Raw genomic sequence first — 20219 nt, forward strand, 5'->3', positions numbered from 1 at the left:
TCTTTGTGGAACCTATTAAGTAGGAGACCTGAGAAGGACTTTTTAAAGTAATAGAATAGAATTCAAACTTAACTAACATGCTGTTCTTTGAATGTCTGTCCTTGTTTGGCATAGTGACATACAATGTTTTATAAATAAAACATTTATTTTATTGTATGTTACTGGTTATTGCAGTCATTTGTAGCTAAATTATTTGTACTTTTGGGTATCTTGCATAGCGGGTGGGTTAATGTAAAATGAATTATTGCATTTGGCATTAGTGCATTTTAAGAAGACATAGTTGGAAAATGCTTATGTAACTTGGAGTGTGCATGTAAAATCCAACTGGACTCTCTAATATTGCATTTAACTCATCATCCAGGGCATTCAAACTGAGAGATGCAGTATGTTAAAATAGAGAGAGGAATTGTAAATCCTGTATTGTATAATATTAATGCACAAATAACATTTGACAGTGACTAAATTCTTATCATCCCAGAGTCTTCTCTCTGTTATCTGTGGAATTTAAATGTACACTTTTTTTTTTTTTTTAAAAAACGGGGAACAAAATGTTGCAGCAGGCTTGGCAGGTGGGATCTTAGACAGTGTTTAGTTTATCACAACTCTTTGTCTTATGCATTGTCATCCTCTGTAAACCTCTAACTTCCCTTCATCTACAGTGTCATCTGGTCTCATCCTGTCAGTGCTTTGTGTTTTCTGACTTCTCTCTTCTACTTTCACTTGTTTGTTTTGGGCTATACCTACCCTGTGAAATTGTGTTGGCATGTGTGTGTTCATCTAAGGTGTAAGGAGATGGGATCCCCAGCTGACCAAGCTGCATAGACTAGTGGAGGTTTTTGAACCAGGAAGGACCTGTTCTAACAGGCTAAATTCCTGCACAGTCATTGTGTCCATTGTTCCATATTAACAGGCACCTTTAACAGGTAGAATTACTATTCACCTTATTGACTGATTTGCCTGTCTGCCATACTGCTTTCTAAAGATGTCTAGCGCCCTCTCCTTTATTGCAGTGGAATTATGCAGCCCAGTGCTGGGCCATGGTATTGCTCTAGTAATGCACTCCTTAGTGTAGATGGAGACTCACTGTAAAACATTACCTCTTCGTCTGAGGCCAGCTACCTTGAAGTCATCTTTGGTCTTATATAGATTGATACTGTCTAAGTACTGGTCTTTATGTATAATGCCTCTTAAAACCAGTCTTTTCTCTGTTCGTTGTGATATTTTTTTGCTTCAGGAGGAGTAGGTGTGGAACACAATAATTATTGATGTCTGGATTCATATAACCACAGAAGCCCCTTGAATTTTCCTTACTAACTGGTGTCTTGACACCAAACTGAGTTTTAACTCTGTTTCTAATGCTCCTCAGTTTAGCTTTAGTTACTGCTTTGCTCCACCAATACATCTTCCTAGTATCCAAGCTCTTCAAGTTTTATCCATTCTTTCGACTCTTTCTAGAAAGAGTTACCATGTACATATAAAAAGCCCAGCCTCTTGTCTTCTAGTGAATATGGGACCCATGACCCTGCGTATTACTTAACATTCTATTAATCTGCTGTTTTTTCCAAATTCCTTTATACCTCTGCCATGCTTTGTTTAAAATAGTGCTAGGCGGTTTCACTGGTCGCATCCACATTCCTGTGGTGCTTTTTTTTTAGCAGTCCCACTTTCCATTCTTCATTATTACACTGTAGGTGCTTTGAAACTGGACCCTTTTGCTTGTGTCTGGAGGACTCTGAGCACAGTGGAGTAAACCACCTTGGTGCCATTGTCTGGGGAGGGAGAGAGAAAGAATAAGAGCTCCCATGATGTTTGTAAAGAGCTGAAGTTTTAATGTTGTTTAAACCCTAGACTGCAGACTGTGATGAACACTAACATACAATGAAGAGAAAATGATACCATATAGCATGTTTTTTGAAAGCTCTTCTAACAAAATAATAAAAAACTTTCTGTAACAAAATCTTTGAGGATCTGTACATGTTTAGTATTGTTTCAAATAATGTGCCTCTCTAGTAGTGTTGGTTGTTGTTCTGATGTTTTCTTGGTTGAATTTTTGCAGATTAAAAGCTCAGCTAGTAGTGTTGCCAGGTACAGTGCTGGTTTAAACTGCTCTCAAGTGGGTATCTGTGACCTGTAATACCCACATCACTTATGTAAGTAGATTCCATCAAGCAGCTTGTGTCTGTAGCCATTTTAAGGTTCATTTGGGTCAACTGGTAAGGTTGTTTCCTCTACAAAACAGTGAATAACTCTGGGCTGGAATCTCTGTAGCCACTGGGACTTGTTTAAATTGGTATGTTACGGTCCTCGGAACTTGGTCCGTACGCTTTTTATTTTCCTCTTGTGTTTTGCTGTTGCTGGCCAAATGGTTGTCTCATTACTTTGTTGTTTTTCCTTGGAGCCAAAGCTGAAACTGCAGAAGGCAGAGGTCAGCTGCTTCATATGTTTTCTTAAACGTATGGGAGACTGAGTGTTTTTAAAAAACTGCTGGATGCTTTAGAATAGTCTTTATAAAGGCTTCTTATTAACTGTTTTATAGGCAATATGCCTTGGTCAGTGAAATTCAAACCCTTTCCTTTTTGTATGTGGTCCTGAGTGCAAGATGAAGATCCTGTCCCTACTTCCTCCAGATAGGAAGGTCTAAAAGAATTCAGCTGCCCCATTTTTTTTGGAGTATGCTGAGTGGGTCCTGTTAGGTTGCCACAGGATGTCGTCAGGATTCCTGACCCATCCTGGTAGAGTCTCAGCTGAATGGATGTGCCCAGAACTGCTTAGCAGTGCCATTCTTAGCAAAGCCCCTAGCAACCTGCAGCCTCTTTTAGAGCTGTTACATCTGAGGAGGTTGACCTGGGCAGGAAAACCTGACTTCAGTGCTAACTATCTTTGTTTATTCCAGCCACTTAGCAGAGCCCATGTAATTTATAGCTGCATCAGCTGGGTTGGTTTATCAGAGCTTCTTGCTGGAGTTCTTAGAAGCTGAGCTCCACTGGGGCATTACTTCCTAGGGACAAGTACACATGCACACCCTTCCCTCTCTCTGTACTTTGCATTTATGAAATCACAGAATACTTGAGTCAGGAGTCCAACCCTCCTGTTCAAAGGAGGGTCAACCACAGCAAGGTTCCTCAGGGCCATGTCCAGTTGATTTTTGAGTATCACCAAGGATGGACACTCCAGGGTCTCCTTGGACAACCTGTTCCAGTGTATGACAACTCTCTCAGTAAAACAGTTGTTTTCTGATGTTTAAGTGGAATTTGTTATATTTCAGTTTCTGTCTGTTGCCTTTCATCCTTTCACTGGGCAACACTGAAGAGAGTTTGGGTACATCTTTACTTCTGCCCATCAGATATTTATGAACATTGGTGACATCACTGCTGAACCTTCTCTACTCAAGGCTAAACAATCCCAGGTTTCTCAGCCTCTCATTTTATGTCAGGTGCTCCAATCCCTTCATCCTCTTTGTGACCTTTGAGTGGACTTGCTCCAGTACACCCATACCTGTCTTGTACGGGGGAGCCCAGAACCGTATCCAGAACCCCAGATGTGATCTTGCCACTGCTCAGCAGAGAGGAAAGATCACCTTCCTCAAGCTGCTGGCTCTACTTCTCCCACTACAGCCCTGGGTTGGCTCAAGGGGACATTGCTTGCTCATGTTCAACTTAGGTTCACCAGGAACAACCTTCTCTGTCAAGCTGTTTTCTAGATGGTCAGCCCCAAGCCTGTGCTGGTGCATGGGTTTATTCTTCCCCAGGTGCAGGATTTGACACTTCCCTTTGCTGAACTTTATGAATTTCTTGTTAGCCCATTTCTCTAGCCTGCCAAGGTGCCTCTGAGTGGCGGCAGACCCATCTGCTGTATCAGCCACTCTCTCAGTTCTGTACTGTGTGCAGACTTGCCGAGGGGGCAGTCTGCCCTGTTGTCCAGGTCATTAATGAAGATGTTAAACAGTATCAGCCCCAGTGCCAAGCCCTGGGATTGATCGCTAGTTACTGGCCTCCAGGTGGACTTTGTACTGCTCATTGCAATTGTGAGCCCAGCAGCTGAGCCAGTTTTCAGTCCACCTCCCTGTCCCCTTTCCTAGCCTGGACTGCATCAGTTTGCCTTGTTATGGGAGATGGTGTTAAAAGCCTCCTTGTGAGGTGGAAGTGTGTAGCCCATGTGTCTTTGGCCAGTATGGTTAAATGGAATAGAAGATAAGGAGGTTTTGAAATAATACATTTGCTGTGGAAATGTAGTTGAAACTCCTTAAACAATTTGCTTCTATCTGATCAAACACGTGAAACTATAAAATATGTTCCTCATATGGAAAGGTAAATATGTTTCTAAAATAATAAATATGTTTCTAAAATAATTAAGTGGCATGTGATAGACAGTCACATGGATATTACTGCCACTTTTAGTCCTTCAGGCTCTCCTAAGAAACTTGGCAGCTTAAATGTGATGGGATTTTCACAGACAGAAATAGTAAGAACTCCTCTTTGCACAGTTTCCATGGAGACTGAAGCCAGTAACTCCTGAAACTATTTTTGAGACAGGGAGTACTGATTAAACTGAGGCCTAAACTTAACCAAGTATTTTCCGTGTGACTTGCATAAATTCCAGAGAGCACCTAATTTATGTAAAGGGTAGTTTTTACAGTGACCGCTGTATTGCTCTGATCTGAAGCAGAACTTTGGGTTTTGGGATCCTTATAACCAGGAAAAGGGCCATGTTGTTGGATAATCTGACCTGTATTATATGACTTCACCGTGCGGTATGCTCCAGATGGATTCAGTTTTCAAGCTCCTACCCAAACAAAATTGTTATGTGGGTGACATTCACAAGTGTTGTGTAATTACCACTCTTTAGCTAGGCATCGTGATAGTTTTCAGATTCCTTGCACACTGGAATCTGTGTTTTAATTGGTTTAATGAGTCAGGTATCAGGGTGAACTGGTGGACATTTCCTAGCACTAGAAGGCTGCATGCTTAGTGGCTTTTCTTCCTTGATGGTCAAAAGTTATAACAGTTCTTTCATGTTAGCAAATTGCTTTTAGGTATTGAAAATAGAAGTTGTGCCCAACAGGAGGGTGTTAATAGTTGCAAAACTTTTAATGTTATGCTGTGACTTTGTTAATGTAGAATGCCAGCACAGCAAACTTAAGTTTTGCTGTGAATTCTTGTATGATGCTTATCTATACAGTTAGGAAGGCATGGGGTAGCTGAAGAAATTTCAGCAGTTAACATCAGCTTTTGCCATCTTCAACCTAATGTGTTTGATTCATGGAGTCCCCCATTCACAATCCACGTTAATACATTAATCCTTTTACTTTCTGACATAAGCTGGACATGCAATGAGTGCTTCAATATACTCTTTTTTTTTTTTTTTTTTTTGAGTCCCAGGTAGAAAGTGCAGCCCTCCTTAAAGACAAAGGAACAATCCAAATATTTTTCACTGAACCCTTCAGTATTTTACATAAGTAGTTTTTAATTCTTCTGGTTTCACTCCATTCTCTCTTCCTTAGGTTAATTAAAGCTGAAAAAATGTTTGTAACTAAGAACATACTGCTGCTGCATTCTTTAGAATGGTAATACCTGTTATCTATTGTGTTTGCCACCAGTCCCATTCTCTAAAATAAATAAATAAATAAATAAATAAAATGTATAGAAGAAGGTACCTACTTGTTCCTTCACATGTATGGAAATCTGGAAGTGATTTGATAAAATTGGAATGGGGTTTTATTGTCACAAGCTGCAAGAGTATTTTACTCGCTTAGATATCTCCTGACATGCTGTCATTGCAGTGGTGGCTGGAGATTTCTCTTAGACATCATTAGTGCTTTGTGATGGATACCTCTTCATTTATGCCTTTGTTATGCTGGGAAGCATGACTTTTCCTGAGGTTTCCTTCAGACAACCATGGCTCTTAGTATTGAAAAGTATTTTCTTAGTAGTGAAAAGTGATCCAGCAGACTAGGGTTGCCTGCAGTTGCCTCTGTGTTGTAAACAAATGACGAATTGCTTCAAAGCCATTTACAAAATAAATGTTGTCCTCTTGCTCCATGGTCCAGCTAGGCATGGAGCTGAAACACTTTCTGTGTAAATGTTAGGAAAGTTGTGTGCACAGAATTTATAAATACACAGATGTGGGGTGGGTTAGGTTATTTTTGCTTTGTATAGATAGATGTAATCATCTGAACAGATTTGGAACTTAAAAAAATATTATCTAATTTTTGGTAGAGTTGGCATATCCAACATGAGGTTTATTTTCTAGTAATGACTGATGACCCTAATTGAGAACTTGTGCTCCAGTGTGCTAGTTACTGCCCATATGCATTGTAGAGTTGGCCACACAGCTTTTAAATGGTCTTATTAGTGCTGTGTATTGCCATTGCTATGAGATTCTTCTCATCAACAAAACTGCTGGCTTAGGTAGAGGCCACTTCAAGTAAGCACGTCAGATATGCTTTTTAATTTTTAAGTGGTCTATCACTTTGTGCGTAATCTTGAATTGAAAGGAAGGGGTTCTGAAATTGTTTTTTATTTCTGCCCAAGCTCTAATTTGAGATTTTTATGGTTACATGGTCTTCCTCCTCCTGCTCTTCTGGTGTTCATCTGACTTACAGAAGTATGCTCAAAGGCACGTAGCTGAGTTGGCTGTACAGCCTTCCAGTTCTCAAGTGTATCTGTAGAGCTACAAGCTGCTTCTTACTCTACCTAGAGTGCAGGTATGCAGTATCACTTTGCTGTACAAAAGGGTACAGTATTTGACCTTTATTCTTGTTTGAACCTCTGCATTGTGAGACTATTTTTCTGCAATCCTGTATGGCTAGGTTTACAAATGCTGCTTACACAAAAGAGTTCATTAAATTTAATACACAGATAAACTTATTAGGAGAACCAACATTAATGACATTGGGCATGAGTAGCCTAGGGGACAGCAATTTCAGGCAGAAATTTTGGGATCCAGTGGTAAGCAACCAGAATTTCTTCAAAGAATAATGACAATCTAGACAGGATCTGTTAGCAGGGCTCTAGAGAGACTTCAAAAGCCTGTGAAAGCATGAAAAAAGTAATGAAAGGAAGGTTGGTTAAGTTTTGTGTCTGTAAATGAACTTCTGGTAGTCCTTCCTATTGTTAGTGAACCATGGCTGTTGGAACTTAACAGAGGAAAGCTAACATGCATCAGAGTTGCAGGATAGCACGTGGTCATGTGGCATGTTATTTTCAAAAATCATAGGCAGTGGGATGCAATAAAAGCAATTTTAGTAAATTCTGATGAAAGGAATTAGGTGTGTCTGTACTGATATCTAAGAAGATTTCTTTGATTAGTCCACACAGCTGTTAGTAGAGGAAAGACCCTGAAGCTTGCTGCTGCTATAAAATGAAATTACATTTTCCTGTGTGCTTCCCCTCTGTCTCTGACTCACTGTCCCTCGTTCTCTCCTGCTTGCTGTCCCTCTTCCTCACTCACTTGGTATCCCTCTCTTTACCTTGCTTGGTATCCTCGCCATCCCTCCCCTTTTATACCTCTCACGCTTCTGCCCTTTTGCAAACATGCTTGCCCTCATGCTTCTCCACCTGCTTCCTCCCTCACACTTCCCCCCTCACGATCCCCCATCATGCTTTTTCACCTCTCTTGCATACACTTTCTCCCTCGCCCTTGTTAAAGGAGCAGCTGCTGCCGGAGCATTCACACACCACCCTGTCGTGCTTTTCCCCTCTCACGCATGCATTCTCCCTGCCTTGTGTGCGCTTTCTCCCTGCTTTGCACTCATTTCACCTTCTCTTACATGTTTCTCCCCCTCTCACACATGCTTCACTCTCCTTTATGGGAAGATCCCCTGGCTGGCACACTTCCATCTCTTTTGTGTGGTCTCCCCTCCTTTGTGTGTTCCCCTCTTGCACACTTCCCCCCTGCATGCTTCCCTCTTTCACACATGCACTCTCCTCTTTGCGCATGCACTTTCTCCCTCTGGCATGCGCGCTGCTTCTCACACATGCTCTCTCTCTCTCACACTTAAATGGGCTTTGTCTCTCCTTTTCTTTCTTTCCCTCTAGTGTACTTTTGCTCTCTTCTTTGTCTTTGTCTTGTGTGTCCTTCTGTCTCTTGCTTTTTCTTTTTCTATCTTCCTTTCACTTATCTAGATTTTCTCCTTTCTTGCATGCTTTCCCATGTCTCACACTTTTTTCATCTCTCACACACACACTCAGATTCTTATGAATTCAAATTGTTTGCACTTTCTCTCTCTGTCACATGTTCAATCTCTTACCTGGGTCCTCATTCTCTCTCCCACCTTCCCTCTCTCACATGCCTTTTCTTTCTCTTGCACTTCCCTCACTTGTTCTCTCTTAGCCTTTGTCTCTTGGTTTTCCTGTGCTTTGTATGCTTTCCTGTCTCTGTCAGACTTTTCCTTTCTTGCATGCACTTTCCCTCTCTTAAGGTTGCAGTCTCTCACTTGTGCTTTCTCCTTCTCACTTGTTCTCTGTCCCTTCTATCTGTATATTTTTTCCTCTCCATCAGTAGAGCTTCCCCCAACCATAAGCTGCTTTCTGCTTGTCTTAGACCTGCTTTCCCTCCCTCTTAGATTTGCATTTCCCCTCTCTTGGGCATCTCCTGTCTCTTGGATGCAATTTACCTCTGTCTTTCAAGCCTTCTTGAGTTCCTCCCTACACATGCTGGCTTTCCCTCCTCTCACACAACAGCAGCAAAGCACATAAAAAAAAGCAGCAAAGTGCATATGAGAGGAAGACTGGCAAAGCATGCACATGTGTGTATGTGTGTAAGTCTGTGTATGTCCTTCTCAATGACCTGGATGAGGGGATTGAGTGCACCCTCAGGAAGTTTGCAGATGGTACCAAGTTGGGTGGGAATGTTGATCTGCTTGAGGGTAGGAAGGCTTTTCAGAGGGATCTGGACAGGCTGGATCGATGGGCTGAGGCCAGTTGGATGAGGTTCAACAAGGCTAAGTGCTGGGTCCTGCACTTGGGTCACAATAACCCCCTGCAATGCTACAGGCTTGGAGAAGAGTGGTTGGAAAGCTGCCTGGTGTTAAAGGACCTGGGGGTGCTGGTTGACAGCTGGCTGAACATGAGCCAGCAGTGTGTCCAGGTGGCCAAGAAGGCCAACAGCATCCTGGCTTGTATCAGGAATAGTGTGGCCAGCAGGAGCAGGGAAGTGATTGTCCCCCTGTACTCGGCGCTGGTTAGGCCACACCTCGAATACTGCATTGAGTTTTGGGTCCCTCAGTACAAGAAAGACATTGAGGTGCTGGAGCATGTCCAGAGAAGAGCAAAGAAGCTGGTAGAGGGTCTAGAGCGCAAGTCCAGAGGGAACTGGGGTTGTTTAGCCTGGAGAAAAGGAGGCTGAGGGGACATCTCATTGCTCTCTACAACTATATGAAAGGAGGTTGTAGGGACATGGATGTCAATCTCTTCTCCCAAGTAGCAAGTGATAGGACAAGAGGAAACGGCCTCAGGTTGCACCAGGGAGGGTATTAGGAAAGATTGCTTCACCGAAAGGGTTATCAAGCATTGGAACAGGCTGCCTGAGGAAGCGGTTGAGTCACCGTCCCTGGAGGTATTTAAAAGACATGAAGATGTGGCATGTAGGGACGTGGTTTAGTGGTGGACTTGGTAGTGTTAGGTTAATGGTTGGACTCAACGATCTTAAAGGTCTTTTCCAACCTAAATGATTCTAGTATTCTGCCTCTTGGATATATGTTCCCTCTCTTATGCTTTCCCTGCCTGCTGATGCTTGCTTTCTTCTGCATGTTTTGCCTCTTCTGCATTTCACCTGTCTCACGTGCTGTGCCTCTCTCATGCTTTTTTCTTCTACTTCTCTACTTCCCTGTCTCATTCTGTCTCTTTGCCTCTTGTGCGCACTTCCCTCTGCTCATGTGCTTCCCCTTCTCGCATGCGCTTTCCCCCTCTTGCATGCTTCCCCCCTCACATGCATTACTCTCCTGTGTGCATGTTGTCTTTCTCGCATGCATGTTGCCTCTCTTGCACACTTTGCCTCTCATGTGCTTTACCTTTCATGTGCTTTGCCTCTCTGTCATTTGTGCTTCCTCTCTTGCGCATACATGCACTTTGCCTTTCTTTCTTGCATGCACGTATGCTTTCTCTCTCACTGTCTCTCTCACTGTCTCTCTCTCTTGCACTTCTCAGCCTCTTGTGCTCATGCTTTACCTCTCATGCATGGAAGCTTTGCCTGTCGTGTGCATGCTTGTCCAGTCTTCCTCTCATATGCAGTTTGCTGCTTTGTTTTATGTGCTTTGCTCCTGTTGTGTCAATTTAAGCACTTTGCTGTCTCATTCTCTCTTGCTTTCCTGTCTAACATGCTTTCCTGCCCTCTCATGCATTTCCATCTCTCAGTTTTTCTCTCTTATTTGCACTTTGCCTCACTCAAGCTTTCAGTCTCTCACTATCCCCCTGTCTTGCTTGCTATCCTGCTCCCTGTCTTGCTATACATCTCTCTTGCTTGCCACCCCTCCCTCTCAATCACACCCCCCAACCATTCCTCTCTCTCTCAAACTTTCCATCTAACTCTCCACCTTTCTTCTCCCCCCGCCCCCATCCCTGCCTCCAGCTCTCTGTCCTCGCTCCTTTGCTTCCTCAGTCTGTTTTGCTCTCTGTCTCCCATCTTTTCCTTCTCCCTCGGATGTGCTTTTATTCTCTCAGTTGTATCCCTGCCCCCCAGCTTTCCTTCTCTTCCAGACACGTTTTGCATCTCTCCCTCACACACTTCAGTTCTCACATGATTTTTAACTCTTGCGCTTGCCTTTTTCATTCTCCCTTGCTTCACCTCTCTCACTTTCGCCATCCCTCAAGTGCTTTTCCATCTCTGACACATTCTTGCATGCACTTTCCCTCTTGCTCATGCTTGCAGTCCCTTGCTTGTGCTTTCCCTCCATTTTTTGCTATTTCTCTGTTACTCCCTATCCGTCTTTCTCAATAGCCCTCTCTCCTCCCCCTCCCCCCTTGCTATCCATCTGTCTCGGGCTTTCCCTTTGTCTCAAAAGCACTCTCTTTCTCCCTCACAAATTACCCCCCAATGTCACTCTTATGTTCCTCCTCTCTTGATTTGCTTCTGCCTCTTTGTCTCTTTGTCTCTGACTGTCTTGGGCTTTCTCTGTATTCCCTCTCTCTATCTTTCCATTTGTTTCTCTCGCTCAGACATGCTTTCCCTCTTTGCAACGTGCTTTCTCGCTGTCTCAATCCCACCCGTCCCCCCAGCCTCACCTTCTCTCTTGGTCATGTCTCCCTCTCTCACAGAAACCGTCTCTCTCTCTCAGATCTGCTTTCCCTCTCATTCTGATTGGCTTTCTCTTTCACAGGCCCTTCCTTTTTCTCATGATCTAAACCACACTCTGCCTCTCACACATGCTTTGCGTCTCACACATGCTTTGCCTCTCTCTTGGTTTCCTTATCATTCATATTCTTGTAAGCATTCATACTCTTGCATGTTTCTTTTCTATTTCTTCTCTGTTCCCCATCCTGCCCCCGGCCCCGTCTCCCTATTGTTTTCTCTTTCTCTTGCTCACACTTTCCCTATGTATTTCTCTCTCTCTCCCGCTCCGTACCCTGCCACGCCCTCCAAATTTTCCTTCTTTCTCAGATGTGCTTTCCTTCTCTCTCAGATGTTTTCTCTCTTTCTCTAACATGATCCCGCTTTCGCAGTTTTCCTCCTTTGCTTGCACTTTCCCACTTGGGCTTTACGTGTCCTTTTCTTCCCTCTCTCTTGTGCTGTTCCTTCCTATCTGTTACTGCCACTCTCTCACGTTTCCCTTTTCTCTTGCTTTCCCTCTCCCTCTCGTCTTTCTCATTCCCTCTCCCTCCCCAACTTGTGACCTTCCCACCCACTTTGTTTTGCCTGCTTTTCTGTCTTCACCCACCTTCCCCTCCCGCCCCCTCTTCCGTCTTTCTTGGACTGTCTTTGCCTGTGTCTCACACGCTATTCCATCTCTGGCAGTTTTCCTCTTTCTTGCATGCACTTCTCCCTCTCATGCTGTGGTTTCTTGCTTGTGCTCTCACTCTATTCACTATTCCACTCTTGATTGCTTACTTCCTCCCTCTCTTGCTTTCCCTCTCCTGAGCTTTCCATTTGTCTCAGACATGTTTTCCCTCTCTTTTGGATGTGCTTTGCCTTTCTCTTGGGCATGCTTTCCCACTGTCTGGTAAGCTTTTCCAGCTGCATGTGCTTCTTTTCTCCCTCTTGATTTCCTTGTCTCCCTTGTGCTCTCACACTCACTAGCATACCCTCTAGCATGTCTTGTCTCTCTCATGGTCTCTTGCTTTCTCCCTGTCTCGCATGCTTTCTCGCCTCTCTTCCACGCACACTTTCCAGCTCGCTCACTCCTCCTTGTGCCTTTCCTCCCTCTTTGTGCTTTCCTTCTCTCTCAGATGTTTTCTCTCTTTCTCTAACATTTATCTTGTGCTGTCCCTCTCTATCTCCTGCTGTACCTCTCTCTGACACACTTTTCCTTTGTATTGCTTCACCTTGCATGTGGTTTGCTCTCTCTCATGTGATTTGCCTCTCTAAGAGTGGGTTTTCTCATCTCTCTCCAATCCTCTTTCCTTCCCTTGCCCTCCTGCCCCTTGCTTGTCTTCTTTCTTGGACACACTCTCCCCCCAGTCATTTTTCCTGTCTTTTGCACTTCCCTCTCTTGTTCTGCCTCACTTTCCCTCTCCTTCTTTCACTTTACTATTCTGTCTTTTGTTTTCCCCATTTTTGTTTTCCCCATCCCTTGCATGCTTTTCCGTCTCTGAAATACTTCCTTTCTTGCATGCACTTTCCCTCATTTATGCTTTCAGTCTCCTGTGCTTTCTGCTCTCTGTGGCTCACTATTCCTCTCCCTATTGCAAGGTATGCCCCCCCCATCCCTATCTGATGCATTTTTGTTCTCTCTCACACACTTCGATTCTCTCTTATGCTTTCTTTTTGTGTGCTTTGACGCTCTTGTGTGTTTCTTTTTTCTCCTGTTTCCTTCTCTTACACTTTTGCTTTCCCCTTCTCTGTCTTGCTTTCCTATTCTCTTTCCTCCTCTTGCATGCTCTTTCCCGTGTTGTTTTCATCTCTTCTGCTTGCAGTTTTCCTTTTACTCATGCTTCCTGTCCCTTGTGATTTTCCTCCCTCTCTTGCGCTAGCCCTTGCTCACCCTTGCTGTCTCTTTCCCTTTCTCTTGCTTCCCCCTTCACTCTCTTACTCTCTCCCCTCCACTCTCTTCCCCCCTTTTCTCTCCTTCTCCCTCTCGATTCACTTTTCTTCTGTTTTCCTTTTCTATCCTTTCTGTTTTCACCTCTCCTTACTACCCCCTCACTTGCCCCCTCTCTCTTTGACACACTTTTCCTTTGTGTAATTTTTCCTCTCTTGCATAGTTTCTCTGTCAACTGCTTTCTTCCCTCTTGACCTTCCCTCTCTTGGGTGCCCTTTCTGTCTTGTACGCACTTTGCAGCTCTCTGCAGTTTCACAGTCTTGTGTGTTTCTTCTTTCCCTTGCACTTGTTTCTCTCTCTCTTCCCCCCTCTCTAGCATGCTTTCTCTCTGTTGCATAATCCCTTTCTCTCCTGCTTGTACTTTCCCTCACTCATGCTTTGTCTCTTATGCTTTTCCTTCCCCTTTTGTGCTATCCCTATCTCTCACTATCTTTCTTTCTCAAGTCCGTTCTTTCTACTTTCCCTCTCAATCTTTTGTTCCTCCTTCCTTCCCTCCCTCTTTCCCCTCACTCTGCCCCCCATTCCACCCTCCCATCTCCACCCCGTGTCTCTCTTCACCCTCCTTGCTTTTGCTTTCTCAAACACTTTTCCTCTTTCACTTTCCCTCTCTCGCGCTTTCCCTTTTGTCGTATGTTTGCTGCCTCCACAGTGTTTCTCTCACGTCCTTTGTCCCTCTCTCACATGCTTTGCCTCTTTTGTGTGCATCAACTTTCTCTTGCACTTCCCTCTTGTCACTTTCTAGCTTGCTCTCTCATGCTTCCCCCTCCCTTGTGTGCTTTCCCATCTCTGACACATTTTTGTATATTTCCTCCATATTGCTTTCCCTCTGTCCCTCACACAATTTCCTACTCCTATGTCTCACACGGTTTGCCTCTTTCACCTGCTTTGCCTCTGTTGCATGACTTGACTCTATCTCTCTGTCACCCACTTTGCCTTGGTCTGTCTCACACATGATTTACCTCTCTCATGTGCTTTCTCCCTCCCGCTCATGTTCCCTTCCACTCTGACACGCTTTCCCTCTCCGGTGCTTTCCCTCCCTCTCACGCACTTTCCCTCTCACACACTTCCCACGCCCTTCTCCTCTCTCTGTCCTGCCCTCTGCCTCTGTCTGGCGCACCCCGTGCCTGTCTCTCTCAACAGCCTACCGCTCACACGCATTCTCTCTCTCACATGCTTTCCCCCTCACATGAATTTTGCCTCCCTCATGCTTTCCTTATCTCTCATGTGTGCTTTTCCTTGCTTGCTGTTTTCATTCTCTTGCACTCCCCCCTCTCTCATTCAACTCATGCATCTTGTCCCTCCTTTCTGTGTCTTTCTCCCTCTCTTGGATGCTTTCTCTCGCACAATTGTCCTTCGTTGGCACTTTCCATCTCACTCATGCTGTCTTTTACTAGTGTCATTCCTCTACCTCCCCCCTGCTATCTCTGTTGCTACCCCTCTCTTGCATCCTCTCTTTTTATCATGTTTTCCCTGTCTCATCTCGTTCCCTCTTTCTTGTTTTCCTCAGTTCCCCCTTCCCTCTCTCTTCCTTCAGCTCCCACCCCTCTCACCTCTGTCACTTTCCCTCTCTCCCTTACACACTTTCTCACTCACTGTCACACAGTTTGCCTCTCTCACCTACCGTGCCTCGCTGTCGTGTGCTCCTCCCGCGTGTCATGTGGTTTGCCTCTCTCACGCTCCCCTCCCTCACTCTTTCTCGCACACTTCCCCCATCTCCACCTCATGCACTTTCCCTCTCTCACACACATCTTCCCTATTGCTGTCACGAGGTTTGCCTTTCTGTCATGTGCTTTTCCTCTTGGACATGCCATTTGCTCTCTCTCTCTTACACGCTTTGCTTCCCTTGCATGCTTTTTCTTTCCCTTGTGCTTTACTGTTTCCCTTTTTCTGTGATGTTGTCTCTTCCTCTCTTGCTGACCTCCTCTCATGTGCTTTCCTACCTTTCTCACCTCTTTTTTGCATGCTCTTCCCCTCTCACTCACGCTTTCGGTCTCTTGCTAATGCTTTCCCCCATCTAGCTTGCTACCTCCCTCTCTCCTGCTCTCTGTCCCTCCCCCACTTGCTATCCCTCGCACTTTCTCTAGCTTTCCCTCCTTTGCTGTACTTTTCCCTCTCTGTCATATGCCCTTTCTTGCTGTCTTGAATGTTAATGCCCTCTCTCTTGAATGTGCATTCCCTCTCTCCTGGATGCACTTTGCTTCCTTCTCTTGCTTTCCATATATCTTGTGTGCCTTCACTTTCTTGTGTCTGTCTTCTTTCTCTTGCACATCCCCCCCTCTCTCTGTCACTTTGCTCTTCTGCTGTCCCCCTCTCTTGCATGCTCTCCAAGGCACACAATTTTCCTCTCTCGTTCTTACACTCTATCATTCCTGCTGTCAGTTTTTTGTGTTCTTTTCCTCCCTCTCTCTCATGCTGTCCCTTTTGATCTCTCATTATCCCCCCCTCTTGCTTTCCCTCTCTCATGTCTTCCCTCTCTCTTTTCCTGTTCCCCTCCCTCTTTCTCTTCCTCTCATATTCCCATCTTTCCCTGTCTCTGCCTCATTCCCCCTTCTCTCCCTCTTGCAGTCCCTCTCTCCCCCTTTCCCTTGCAGGCCCTCCCTCTCCATCTCCATTACATTCCCTCTCTCTCACACACGTTTTCTCTGTTGGTTTCCTTTTCTCACACACTTCCCCCTCAATCACATGCTTTGTCTCTTTCTGCTGTCCCCTTTTCCTCTCTCCCTCACACACTCCATCTCTCTCTGTCACATGCCTTTGCCTCTCTTGCATATGCTTTCTCTGGCACTTCCTTTCCTCGCTCGCTCCACCTTTCTCTCTCTTCCCCCCCACCCCGTTCCCCCCGCCCTCTCTCCACTCTCTCACCCCACCCCCCAAATGTGCTTTTTGTCTCTCTAATGACCTTTCTCACCCCGCCCCCTTCCAGCCTCTCCCTGAGCCTTCCACCCCCCTCTGCTTTCCAGCTCTCTGGCGTGCTTTCCAGTTCTCTCACACACTTCCCTCATTCACATCTTTCTCATGCTCTTCTTTCTCATTCTCTCTTGCTTTCCTCTCTGTTGATTTCCTTCCTCTTCTTGCATGCTTTTCCCTCCGTCCCTCACACCCTTTTCCTCTCTTGCTTGCACTTTCCCTCCTGCCCATGCTTTCAGCCTCTTGCTCACTGCCCTTCTCTGCCCTGTTCCCTCTCTGCTGCTGTCCCTCCTATCACATTGTCTCCCTCTTCTCCCCCCACTGCCCGTGTTCTCTCCCCCCAACAATTCCTCTTTCCTCCCTTCATGTTCCTCCCTCATGCCATCTCCCCACCCCACTCCCCCAGTCTTTCCGCCCTCTCTTCCCTTTCATCTTTTCCTCTCTCATCTGTCACTCTCTCTTTCTCTGTCTCTCTCATGTTCCCTTTTTTGCATATTTTTCTTTCTTGGACATGCTCTCTCTCTCACAAGCATTCTCCCTGTCTTGCACATACTTTGTGTCTCTGGCATGCTTGTTGCCTCTTACTGCATGGTCTTTACTTCTCTTGCACACTGTTTGTCTCCCTTGAATAAGCTTTCCCTCTCTGCCTTACAAGCTTTTTGACTCATATTCACCCTGTTATATCCTTTCTGTCTTAGTTTCTCCATCTCATGCTTTCCTTGTCTTGTACATGCTGTTATGTGCAACCTGGCATGCTTGAGCTCTCTCGCACACTTACCCTCTCTCACACTTTCACTCTCTCACTCCTGCAGCCTCTCTGTCACATTTGCCCTGCCTTGTGTGCTTTCACTCTCATACACTATCCTTCTCATTTGTGACTCCTCCTCTCATGCACTTTCCCTTTCTTCTGCCTTCTCTCCAGTGGTTTCTTTCTCTTGTGCTTTCCCTCTCCACAGGTGTGCTTTCCTACTCTTGTATGTGTGCTTTCCTTCTCTCTTGCATACATGCAATGCAGTTTCCCTGTCTTGCATGTGCTTCTCCTATGTGCGCTTTACCTCTATTGCATGTGCTTTCCCTCTCACTTGCTTGTATGGTTTACTTCTCCCTCCATTCCTCACATATGAATTCCTTCTCTCTTGTGCATGTGTTTTTTCCTCTGTATCTCTCACACATTTCCTCTCTCCCTCTTGTGCCCGTTTTGTCTCTCCCCCCGACCTCGTGCACTTTTCCTCTTGCTTATGCTTGTGATTTCCCTCTCTAGTTCGTGCTTCTCCTTTATCTCTCACACCCTTTCCTTGTCTTTCTCTCACACAATTCTCTCTCCTTCTTGCATGCTTTCCTCACATGGCTTCCCTTTCTAGCAGGCTTTCCTTGTCTCCTACTCTTCTGCATATGCTACTCTGTATCTCTACTGCACTGTTTTCCTCTCTTATGTGTCCTTTCCCTCTCTCATTTTTTCCTTTTCTTGTGGGTTGTCTCTCACATTTTGTTTCTCTTCTGTACTTCAGTGAGTTTAATGTTTTCACATTACCACATGCCATTTCGCTTCCTGTTGAACAGTCTCCAAATCTCTTGCCTATACTTTTCCTCCCTCATGCACACTCTCTCTCGTTCCCTCCCGCTTCCACTTGCTCTTTCACTTCCCCTCTTTTCCACTCTTGCTCATGCTTTCTGTCCCTCTTTCACACTTTCCCTCCCTGTCCTTTTCTCCCACTTCCCTTTTTGTGCATGATCTCAGTTTCTAGCGTGTTTTCCCTCTCATGCATGGTTTTACTTGGTTTCATGCACTTTTCCTTTTGTCTACTGCAGTTTTCCTTGTTCTTTCTTGTACACTTTTGTCTCTTGTGTGTGAATACACTTTCCCTCACACTATTGTTTTTTCCACCTCTCTTGTTTTTCCTCTCTTGCATGCATGCTTTCCTTCTCTCTCTGTTGTGCATTTCCCCTCTTTTGCATGTGCTTTTCCTCTCTTGCATGCTTCCTCCCCTGCTTCCCCCCCCCGCCCCCGCACTTTCTCTCTATTGGTTGTGCTTTCCCTCTGCTTTCTTGTTTGTACTTTCCCTCTCTTGAGCATACTTTCCCTCCCTCGTGCAGCCCTTTTTCTTACTCCCTCATGCTGTCTTGCATGCTTTCCCTCTCACTTGTGCACTTTCCTGTTCTGTCACATGCTTTCCCTCTTTCATGTGTGCAGTCTGTGTCTAATGAACATCCCTTCTTTTTTCCATACATTCCCCCTCTCATATCTTTCATCTCTTTTAGCATGCCTTTTCCCTCTCTGGCACCTTTTCCTTGCTCTTTCTGTTGCATCTTCCCCTCTCTCGTGCATGCTTCCTCTCCTTCTCTCTTTCACTTTCTCATATGTGCACTCCCGCCTGCCCCTTTGCATTCCTTTTCTGTCTCTGGCATGCTTTCCCTCTCTTTCTTTCATGCTTTTCGTCTTCTCTCAGTCACAGTTTCCTGCTCTATCATGCGTGTTCTCTCTCTCTCATACAGTCTTTCACTTTGTCATATGCTCTTTCCCTCTTGTTTGCTCAAGCTTTCCTTGTCTCTGCTGTGAATGTTTCTCACTTTCATGCTCTCTAGAGCACTCTCATTTAACATAAGTTCTCCTCTTGTGCCTACTTTCCCTCTCTTTCATGCCTTCCTTCTCTGTCTTGGACATTCTCCCTTTCTCTCTAGTATGTGTTCCTCTGTCTAGCATATGGCCTTTTTCTGTCATGTGTACACCTTCCCTCTCTCCCTTTGTCACTCATGCTTTCTCTCTCACACAAGCTCTTCTGCTCTTTAGTGCACTTCCGTCTGCATCTCACATGTGCTTTCCTGTTCTTGGGCTTTCCATCTCTCACATGCTTTACCTCTTCCTTGCACATGCTTTGCTTTTGTTGTGAGTATGCGGCAACATGTTTCCTCTCACTCTTGTGCACATTTTCCCTCTTTCTTGCACATGCATGCTCACTGTCTCTCTCTCACATGTGCTTTTCTTCTTACTTGTGGCTTCTATCCTGCATGCCCCGCCATGTGCTTCTACTCTTTCTTGTCCTTTTCCTCTCTTGCACGCTTGCTCTCCCACTCTTTCTTGCTCTCAATGCTTCTGCAGGCTTTCCTGCTTTCACATTTTTTCCTTACTGTGTGCTTTTCCTCTCTTGTGTGTGATTTTTCCTGTCTTGGGTACTTTCCCTCTCCCTTGCAGTTTTCCTCTCTGTTTTACTTTCACCGTCTCATTCCTTCTCTCTTGCTCTTTCGTCCATCTTAATTTCTCAAACTTTCCCGCTTACTCTTGCACGCTTTTCCACTCTCATGCTTGCACCTTTCACTCTCCCATGCTTTGTTGTCTAGCATACTTTTCCAATCTCATGTGTCTTTTTTCTTGTGTGTCTCTCTTGCTTTCCTTCTCACACAAGCTTTCTCTCTTGTGCACTTTTAGCTCTGTCTCTCTTTTCTTGTTGCTCTCTTGCTCTTCTATCTTTCTTGGAGTCTTGAGCTTTACCTCTCTTTTGTGTGCGTTGCCACTCCCTCCCACTTATGATGTCTCTTCCTTGCTCACACTGTCCCTCTCTCATGGTTCCCCTCTGTATTGCATGCTTTGCTTATCTCATCTGTTCATGTTTTCCCTTGCTTGCTCTTTCTTGTGTGTTGTTTTCCTCTTTTGCGTACTTTCCCTTTTTTGGGGGCATTTCCCATCTCTCTCCCCCGCACATGCCCCTGCCCTCTCTTGCGTGCTTTTTCCTTCTCACTGTCTTGTGCTTCTCCTCTGCCTCTTGTGCTTTTCTTTTCTCATTGATGTACTTTCTGTCTCTCTCCCCATCACTCCCCCGCCCTTCTCTCAAAGGCTTTCTCTGTCTTGCGCACTATCCTTTTCTGTCTTGCTTGCATTCTCTCTCAAACCCCTTCCCTCTCTGGTACTCCCTCTCGCCCCTTCCTCTCTCTGTCTTGTGGTTTCCCTCTGTCTCTCAGTGATGGACTTTCTCTCTTTCTTTCTGCCACACTTCCTTGCATGTGTGTTCCTGTCTTCTCAGGCATGTCCCCTCTCTCTTGCACGTTCTGTCCCACTTTCTCTTTTCCCTCATGTGCAATTTTGCTTTCTCTCTCTGTCACGTGCTTTCTTTCTCTCTGTTGTGGC

The 20219-nt window shown here is 45.1% G+C and overlaps 1 protein-coding gene across 1 annotated transcript in view; it reads left to right on the forward strand.

The window, feature by feature from the left end:
* PIGG (phosphatidylinositol glycan anchor biosynthesis class G (EMM blood group)) overlaps positions 1-20219 on the forward strand; it is a 93776-nt gene that overhangs the window by 58579 nt on the left and 14978 nt on the right. The window lies entirely within an intron of this gene.

This window comes from Pelecanus crispus, chromosome Z (genome assembly GCF_030463565.1).
Source record: "Pelecanus crispus isolate bPelCri1 chromosome Z, bPelCri1.pri, whole genome shotgun sequence".
Classification (NCBI taxonomy): Eukaryota; Metazoa; Chordata; class Aves; order Pelecaniformes; family Pelecanidae; genus Pelecanus; species Pelecanus crispus.